General features: G+C 43.7%; 1 pseudogene; it reads left to right on the forward strand.

The window, feature by feature from the left end:
• The first annotated feature begins 351 nt into the window (after positions 1-351).
• Positions 352-4,743, forward strand: LOC133754528 (transcriptional repressor protein YY1-like; annotated as a pseudogene).
• The last annotated feature ends 4,101 nt before the right edge of the window (positions 4,744-8,844 follow it).

The raw sequence follows: 8,844 nt of genomic DNA on the forward strand, positions 1-8,844 counted from the left end.
CTTGTCTGTAGTATTACATTTTCATTTATGTAAAAGTTTATTTTCTTCAAGTAATGTATTAACTTGGATGAAAATGAAGATGTTATGGAATTTTCAGAATGGGTCTGTCTCAGCCCTCCTTGGCTTTGTTTTAGGCACTTATATCAGAAAAGAAAAGATAGAAAAATACATTTTGGGTTCCCTTCCTCTCTACCATGACACTCTTTGGTTAATATTTGTCATTTTGTCATATGATTCTCTAGACTCCCTGAAAAATCCCCTACTTCATTAGATGGAGTCCTTGTCTCACCATGGCAGTGAAAAGTTAAAAATGTTCCAGCTTTGCATTTAGCTAGGTCATGGACACATGCCATGGCACTTGCCAGCCAAGTGTGTCAGGGACATCATCTGAATCAGACTTACTCGCATGAAAAAAAGGAGCTGCAGATCCTTCCAGTGAAAGTGGAGAGGAGCAGGAGCTGCAGAACATTGCCAGGGGTGGGTGTGCCGTGGGATGTCATGTGTTCGCTAGTGTCTGGGGTACTGCTCTGCAGAAGACAGGGCTTATGGGGGCCAGTGCTGTGGCATAGCAGGTAAGGCTGCCACCTGCTGTGCCAGCATCCTATATGGGCACCAGTTTGAGTCCTGGCTGCTCCACTTCTGATTCAGCTGTGCTATGGCCTGAGAAAGCAGTAGAAGATGGCCCAAGTCCTTGGATCCCTGAACCCATGTGGGAGAACTGAAAGAAGCTCCTGGCTCCTGGCTTTGGATCAGCTGAGCTCCAGCCATTGTGGCCAACTGGGGAGTGAACCAGCAGATGGAATATCTCTCTCTCTCTCTCTCTCTCTCTCTCTCTCTCTTTCTCTGCCTCTCCTCTCTTTCTGCCTCTCCTCTCTCTGTGTAACTCTGACTTTCAAATAAATAAATAAATCTTTTAAAAAAAGAGCTTATGCTTATGGGTAGTGGACATGGAAAATATATGGGACATTTTGCAGCAAGATTTGGGATGAATTTTCCAACCCCTGAACCTCTTAGAGATTAGAATACACTTCTAATGCATAACTTCCTCTTATGCTTAATTAGGTTTTTGTTTTGAGCTGTTTTTGATGAAACAGCAAGGAATTCTGAGTTATAGACTTCCTATTTCAGAGACAGGAAAACATTAATGCCTGCATTATAATTAAATAATGCCTATCACCCTTTCTTAAGCAACAAATGATCATAAATTCTCTCTTTGCTAATAATTAATGAGCATGGTGATTCTTTCCACTGTAACCACTTTTCCACCTACACTCCCTCTCCTCTTCCTCCTTCCTCTCCTATTGACTTGGAATGTCTTACACAGCTAGGGTGAACATTTAACCCGCTTGGCCCTAAATTTTTATACACTTCAACTTTGTGTAATTATTAATATGCCCTTTTTATGACCAAGTTTATGTAAGAACAACAAATTATATATTCACCTAATACTGACAGTCATTAAATCAATTTTTATTTTCTTCTCTATTAGGCAGTTCTTGAGGGGCAGAAATATTCATTTTGTATATCATTTATTCATTCAACTAAAAGACTGACTGTCAAGATGCTGAGTTTTAGTGTCAACGCAAATATGTTTCTAGACCCCATGAAGTTTACAGTCTGGCAAGAAAGAGCAATCTACCCAAAGAATATTGTCTGACACAGTAAATGGTGGTGTGAAGTCAGTGGATAAATATTTAAGCATTCTTAATCCATCCAGTACCAACTCTAATCCCATGATCTCTAATTGAGAGAAGTAATCAGAAACATAGAACTCCATGTTACCCAGTTATCTCTTTGAATTTCTGCTTAAAAATAAAACATATCAACACACAAATACCTAGAACTGCATAATATTTATATACTATTTTGATATTAAAAATAAGAAAAAATTACCATGAAATAATAGCAACTTTGAATCTCCTTTATTTTCTAGACAAGTTATAATCTTATGTGGTTCTTTACAGTGTAAATTATTTTTGTAGGTACTCTTTGTATCTTTCACATGTTTTCCCTATGAGAAATCAGATTTTAAAAACTGATACCCAAGACAAAAGAAAGATTTTTTAAGCTAGTATTATATGTTGATTGGCTCTTTAAAAAAGATTTATTTATTTATTTGAAAGTCAGAGTTACACAGAGTAGAAGGGGAGAGAGAGAGAGAGAGAGAGAGAGAGAGACATCTTCCATCTTTTGGTTCCCTCACCAGTTGGTCACAATGGCTGGAGCCGTACTGATCTGATGCCAGGAGCCAGGAGCTTCTTCTGGGTCTCCCAAACAGGTGCAGCTGCCCAAGGATTTGGGCCATCTTCCACCACTTTCCCTGGCCATAGCAGAGAGTTGGATTGAAAGCAGAGTAACCAGGAATCAACCTCCACCCATATGGAATGTCAATGCTGGTGGCAGCTTTACCTGCTTTGCCACAGCGCTGGCACCTTGATTGGCCTTTAACTTGGTGTTTTTTAATATTATTAAAAAGTCTATGTTTTTCTAAGCTCTTTCCATTCAGTTTCTCCTTTGTAAACTCCAGATAATACTGTCCCCAGAATTAATCTAAGGTATAAATGATATGATATAAGGCATTTAACCGCTTAACCTGTCTCCTTGAATACTCAGCTATGTTATCTCTGTGTCCATTCTTCTGTCTGTCTCTGTACTAGATGAATAAAAAGTGTAAAATGATTTGAAAAGAACTATAAGGGTTTCGTGCTGTGGTGCTGCTGCCAATTGGGGAGTGAACCAGCAGATGGAAGATCTCTCTCTCTCTGCCTCTCCTTCTCTGTAACTCTGACTTCCAAATAAATAAATAAATCTTAAAAGAACTGTAAACATCAATAAAACACAAATAAAAATTGTGTCAAGGTGGGAGCAGGGAGCCAGAGACTATCAGCAACATAGTCATCTATTTAAGAAATGATATTTTAGATCAATTTCAATGTGGTGTATTTCTGAAAAATAAATGCGAAGTATCTTAACAGTCTAAGTATGCTTTTTTTAAAAAAAAAGAAAAATGGACTGAATTCAGTTCATTATCTCATCATTTTTATTGCCTGTCATTCTATTAAGTGACAAAGGGGAGACATTTGCTTTGACCAGTCTCTGGGAATCTTTGGACTGCTGCCTCTTGAGTTGCTGAGAGGAGGGTTTTTTTTTTTCAGTTGTCTTATCAGGAATATGTTCAGCTTTGGGTTTTATGCACATTAACTATTACTGATTATGATCCAGAACCTTCCCTATGGTGGAGTGGTAAGCAATTACCACAAAGGTTTTGTGACTTATAATAAATACAAATGATTTGGGGAAATAATACTAGTCTCCAAAATATGAGACAACTATTAACAAAGCATTTTTGTTTTAGGTTTGGATTTTCTTTCCCTTATTCCAGTTGATCCCCAGGTATGTATCCTGAATTTAAGCAACTAATTTGTATTTGATTGTTGGTTATGTCATACTAACTAAAAATGACCAGTTGCATAAAATCAGGACAGTCAACACTAAATTATTTACACTGATGGAAAGGAAGTACTATGTAGTAACTATTCAGACTTTTATTTGGAGAAATAAAGTTGCTTTTTTTCCAGTTTATAACATCCTTAATACCTACATTTGTAATTTTATTGGGCTCAATCAAGTTGGCATTCCTTACAAACATTTGAGTGTTTAGAATGAGTGCAGTGCTGGAGAGAAAAGCTGTACAGGGCAGGTTTTCATTTTGTATATAAACATTCTGTACATGGAAAATAATAACTAAAGCTGATCAAACACACACACACACACACACAAAAAATGTGTCAAGACCCTGGAGGGCCAGTTCTCGGTCACCATGTGGTCCTCAGATGAAAAAAAATATATTGACCACGAGACGGTGGTTGAAGAACAGATCATTGGAGAGAACTCACCTCCTGACTACTCAGAGTACATGACAGGGAAGAAGCTTCCTCCGGGAGGGATCCCCGGCATTGACCTCTCAGATCCTAAACAACTGGCCGAATTCGCTAGAATGAAGCCAAGAAAAATTAAAGAAGATGATGCTCCAAGAACAATAGCTTGCCCTCATAAAGGCTGCACAAAGATGTTCAGGGATAACTCTGCCATGAGAAAGCATCTGCACACCCACGGCCCCCGAGTCCACGTCTGTGCAGAGTGTGGCAAAGCTTTCGTGGAGAGCTCCAAACTAAAATGACACCAACTGGTTCATACTGGAGAGAAGCCCTTTCAGTGCACATTCGAAGGCTGCGGGAAACGCTTTTCACTGGACTTCAATTTGCGTACACACGTGCGCATCCACACCGGAGACAGGCCCTATGTGTGCCCTTTCAACGGTTGTAATAAGAAGTTTGCTCAGTCAACTAACCTGAAATCTCACATCCTAACACATGCCAAGGCCAAAAACAACCAGTGAGAAGAGAGGAGCCCCCTGGGCCTCAGGAAGCTTCTTCCAGGAGTATGGTTGGGAATAAACAAGCCTCTCCTTTGTATATTGTTTCTAGGAAGAATTTTAAAAATGAATCCTACACACCTAAAGGACATGTTTTGATAAAGTAGTAAAAAATTCAGAAAAACTTTAAAAAGATGACATTGCTAAGATGCTCTATCTTGCTCTGTAATCTCGTTTCAAAAACACGGTGTTTTTGTAAAGTGTGGTCCCAACAGGAGGACAACTCATGAACTTCGCATCAAAAGACAATTCTTTATAAAACAGTGCTAAAAATGGGACTTCTTTTCATATTCTTATAAATATGAAGCTCACCTGATGCTTACAATTTTTTTAATTTTGTATTTTCCAAGTGTGCATATTGTACACTTTTTGGGGATATGCTTAGTAATGCTATGTGTGATTTTTCTGGAGGTTGATAACTTTGCTTGCAGTAGATTTTCTTTAAAAGAATGGGCAGTTACATGCATACTTCAAAAGTATTTTCCTGTAAAAAAAAATTATATAGGTTTTGTTTGCTATCTTAATTTTGGTTGTATTCTTTGATGTTAACACATTTTGTATAATTGTATCGTATAGCTGTATTGAATCATGTAGTATCAAATATTAGATGTGATTTAATAGTGTTAATCAATTTAAACCCATTTTAGTCACTTTTTTTTCCCAAAAAATACTGCCAGATGCTGATGTTCAGTGTAATTTCTTTGCCTGTTCAGTTACAGAAAGTGGTGCTCAGTTGTAGAATGTATTGTACCTTTTAACACCTGATGTGTACATCCATGTAACAGAAAGGGCAACAATAAAATAGCAATCCTAAAGAAAAAAAAAAACAGGATGCTTCAGTTGGTGGGACAGCATACCTTCAATTGGTGTGCAGTTAAATGAGTGGGCAACCTTGTTCCAAGCTTCTGTCACCTGTGTGTTCTGATTTCCAGGTTTGACCAGGCGCAGGGCAGCCTCAGCACAAAGGTGAGCGGCCTTAATGACATCTGCTTTCCGCCCTGTCACTTGGGTCCCCTGAGCTACACCGACCACGAAAGTGTGAGCCACATTTGCGATAAAGCCATCCACATGGACCCCAAGGTCAATTTTTACCAAGTGACCTTCCTTGAGAATATAGTCCTGATCACTCTTCAAAGGCGAGAAGTGACACACACAGTTAATTACTGAAATGCTGGTAGGAAAGGCAATACCTTTTTTCATCTCCTTTTCTTTCTTGAAGATCTTCCCTGTCTCTTCCATGATCATGGCATCACCCTTCTCACACAGGCTCAGCACGGACACACCTGAGCTGGATGCTTCCACCAAAGACCAAAGTACCCGGTTGGCGATGTCGCCCCCCATCTTATACTTGGTCACGACCAGGTCCTCGGCGATAGTTTGCTCCTGCTGCTCGTCCTCGCCCGACATCTTCCCACCACCACCACTGCAGCCTCGTTTCCCCTGAGCCGCCGCCTCTGTCACCCTCCCCAGCCGCAGGCTGTGGTCAGAGCCCCCACAATCCGCGAGGAGAGCGCGAGCGAAAGCGCGAGCAGGCAAGGCAGCGGGCGGCGGGCGGGTGAGAGAGGATGTTGGCCGGCGCCGTGGCTTAACAGGCTAATCCTCTGCCTTGCAGCACCAGCACACCGGGTTCTAGTCCTGGTTAGAGTGCCGGATTCTATCCCGGTTGCCCCTCTTCCGGGCCAGCTCTCTGCTATGGCCTGGGAAGGCAGTGGAGGATGGCCCAAGTCCTTGGGTCCTGCACCCACATGGGAGACCAGGAGAAGCACCTGGCTCCTGGCTTCAGATCAGCGAGATGCACCAGCTGCAGTGGCCATTGGAGGGTGAACCAACAGCAAAAAGGAAGACCTTTCTCTCTGTCTCTCTCTCTCTCACTATCCACTCTGCCTGTCAAAAAACAACAACAACAACAAAAACAAAACAAAAAAAACCTGGATGTTAAACCACGCTTTCTACACCTCTGTTAAAAGTTACATTGTATTGTAGTCATTTATGATTTCTAGGGCCAAAGCAGTAAATAAGATTTTTCTGGAAGAGACAGAGGTTATGAGGGAGCCAGGATTTAGGGTCAGTAGCAGCAGTGGGTGTCACTCTTTAAGATTTTGATTCAGGAAAGGAAGAACAGCAAATGATCCTTGAGATTTTGGGGTGGGAAGAACAGGAAGAAGGGACATAAACAAAAGCAAATGCCCTCTGGTAGTGGGCACTCACCCCAGCCTACAGCCCTTGGGGAGGGCCAGCTGGTGTCTCTAGGGATGCTGCGGCCTGGACTCCATTTCCCAGAGTCCCCAGGAGCTCCGACGTAATCTGCGTTCCGAATGCCTGTGCGCGTGCGCGTGCGCGTGCTAGTGCCCGCCCATGGGTTGCTCCAGAGGGAGTTCATTCCCTGGTGGAGGTCAGCCCTGGGGGTTGTACTGCTCCTTCTCCCGAATTTACTGCATCTCCTGCTCTGCACGTGTGATCCCAGGCAGTTTCCGAGCGCTCACTCTGAGCCTGCTTCCTGCTGCTTCTTCCCTCTTCATAGTCCGCCTGTGGGTCCCACATGCCAGGGACTCTTTCTGCCCCACTCTCCCGGCTTCGCTCCCCGTGGGTCCGGAAGAAAGGGTACCTGCTCCTGGGACTTTCTGTAGCAGATTTAGTGTACAGGAAGGGGCAGAGATGCGTGTGGGAGAAGGGTGGGTGCCAGGGGGGCTGGCGGCTCCCAGTGAGGCTCACTTCTCAGTGATCATGGCAGCTTTCCCCGAGGTCAGGGCTGGGACCTGGGCAGTTCTGTCTCCCACCTCCGCTTCCCAGGCTCCCAGAGCCCGGACTCTCTCCTGCAGAACCTCACCCAAACTGTCCCTAATGTGCTTTATTTAGTGGTTACAGGAGAGAGAAGGCAGCATTCTGGAAAACTGCACACGCAGGGCAGCTGAGAGCACAGGGAAGGAAGGCGGGGAGACTCCCCCTCTCCAGTTAAATAAGCCTGGTTCCCACTGTGGGTGGTCTCAGAATGCAGTCTGGCAGGGCCTCTTGATGTTTCCTAGGCTGGTTCCTGCAGGGTGGGGCTGGATGGCCTTCAGCAGAGAGCCTGGGGCAGCAGAGGGGTGGGAAGGAGGATCTGACTAGGATCTGCTCTCATCCTGCACCTCATCTTCCTGGTGGGGTGCCCGCGGACACACCTGCAGGGTGTGGCCCTGAGTGTTCAGCTTTTTCCCAGAGGGAGCAGTGTGAAGCTTCTGTAGCAGCTTTGTGCATTGATCCCTCTCCTGTATTTAATTATCAGATTTTTCCAATCTGGAATTTGGAGCTGTTACAGAAACCTGGGGTGGGAAAATTCCCTTCTTTTAAACAGGCAGAGAGACAGGGGAGGATCCACGGAGTTTATATTAATGGCCACAGGCTCAGCTGGAATGATTTCCTGAGAATTGAGCATCAAATTCAAGTTTCTTAGAATATGTATAGGATCATCAGCATCATACCTCAGCTGTTACAGTTCTGGTGGCTTTAAATGGCAGCCTACATGACTTAGGACCACATTTCCAATGATTGGTGTCTCCAGTTGTTTGTAAAAGAGAGACCAGGGGCAGATTTATGAGGACAGATTTATGACTGGAGTTTACAGAAGCAGAACTTAGGGCATCTTCCCTCCCTAGACAAGATTTCAGTGGGCAGCTGTTTCACTCATTAATTATGAGCATCCACTTTTTAAGGTTTGTGTTGGATGGGGTCCACTTCTCTTTCTTTGTCTCAGGTTGTGGCTGTATTTCTTCTATAAGGCCATGAAATTGTAGCTGATGATTTATTTGGCTGCTTTTCATTTTCTGTCTTCAGCTATTTCTTCTCCTGTTAGCAAAGCTGTCAACTGTTTTTACCTGCCACTGATCCCTTTGCAAAGTGAAAAGTGAACTAAAATTAATGCAAGTCTACTGTGTTGTCAATAACTGGAGCTTTTTTTTTTAAAGATTTATTTATTGACCAGTGCCGCGGCTCAATAGGCTAATCCTCTGCCTGCAGCGCAGGCACACCAGGTTCTAGTCCTGGTCGGGGCGCTGGATTCTGTCCCGGTTGCCCCTTTCCAGTCCAGCTCTCTGCTATTGCTCGGGTGTGCATTGGAGGATGGCCCCAGTGCTTGGGCCCTGCACCCGCATGGGTAACCAGGAGAAGCACTTGGCTCCTGGCTTTGGATCGGCGTGGTGCGCCAGCCACAGTGGGCCAGCTGCGGCGGCCATTGGAGGGTGAATGGCAAAGGAAGACCTTTCTTTCTGTCTCTCTCTCACTATCCACTCTGCCTGTCAAAAAAAAAAGATTTATTTATTCATTTGGAAGTCAGAGTTACACAGAGATTGGCAGGCAGAGAGAGAGAGAGAGAGAGAGAGCGATGTCTTCCATCTGATGGTTCACTCCCCAATTGGCAGCAGCAGCCGGAGCTG

The sequence above is a fragment of the Lepus europaeus genome, unplaced genomic scaffold (genome assembly GCF_033115175.1).
Source record: "Lepus europaeus isolate LE1 unplaced genomic scaffold, mLepTim1.pri SCAFFOLD_138, whole genome shotgun sequence".
NCBI lineage: Eukaryota > Metazoa > Chordata > Mammalia > Lagomorpha > Leporidae > Lepus > Lepus europaeus.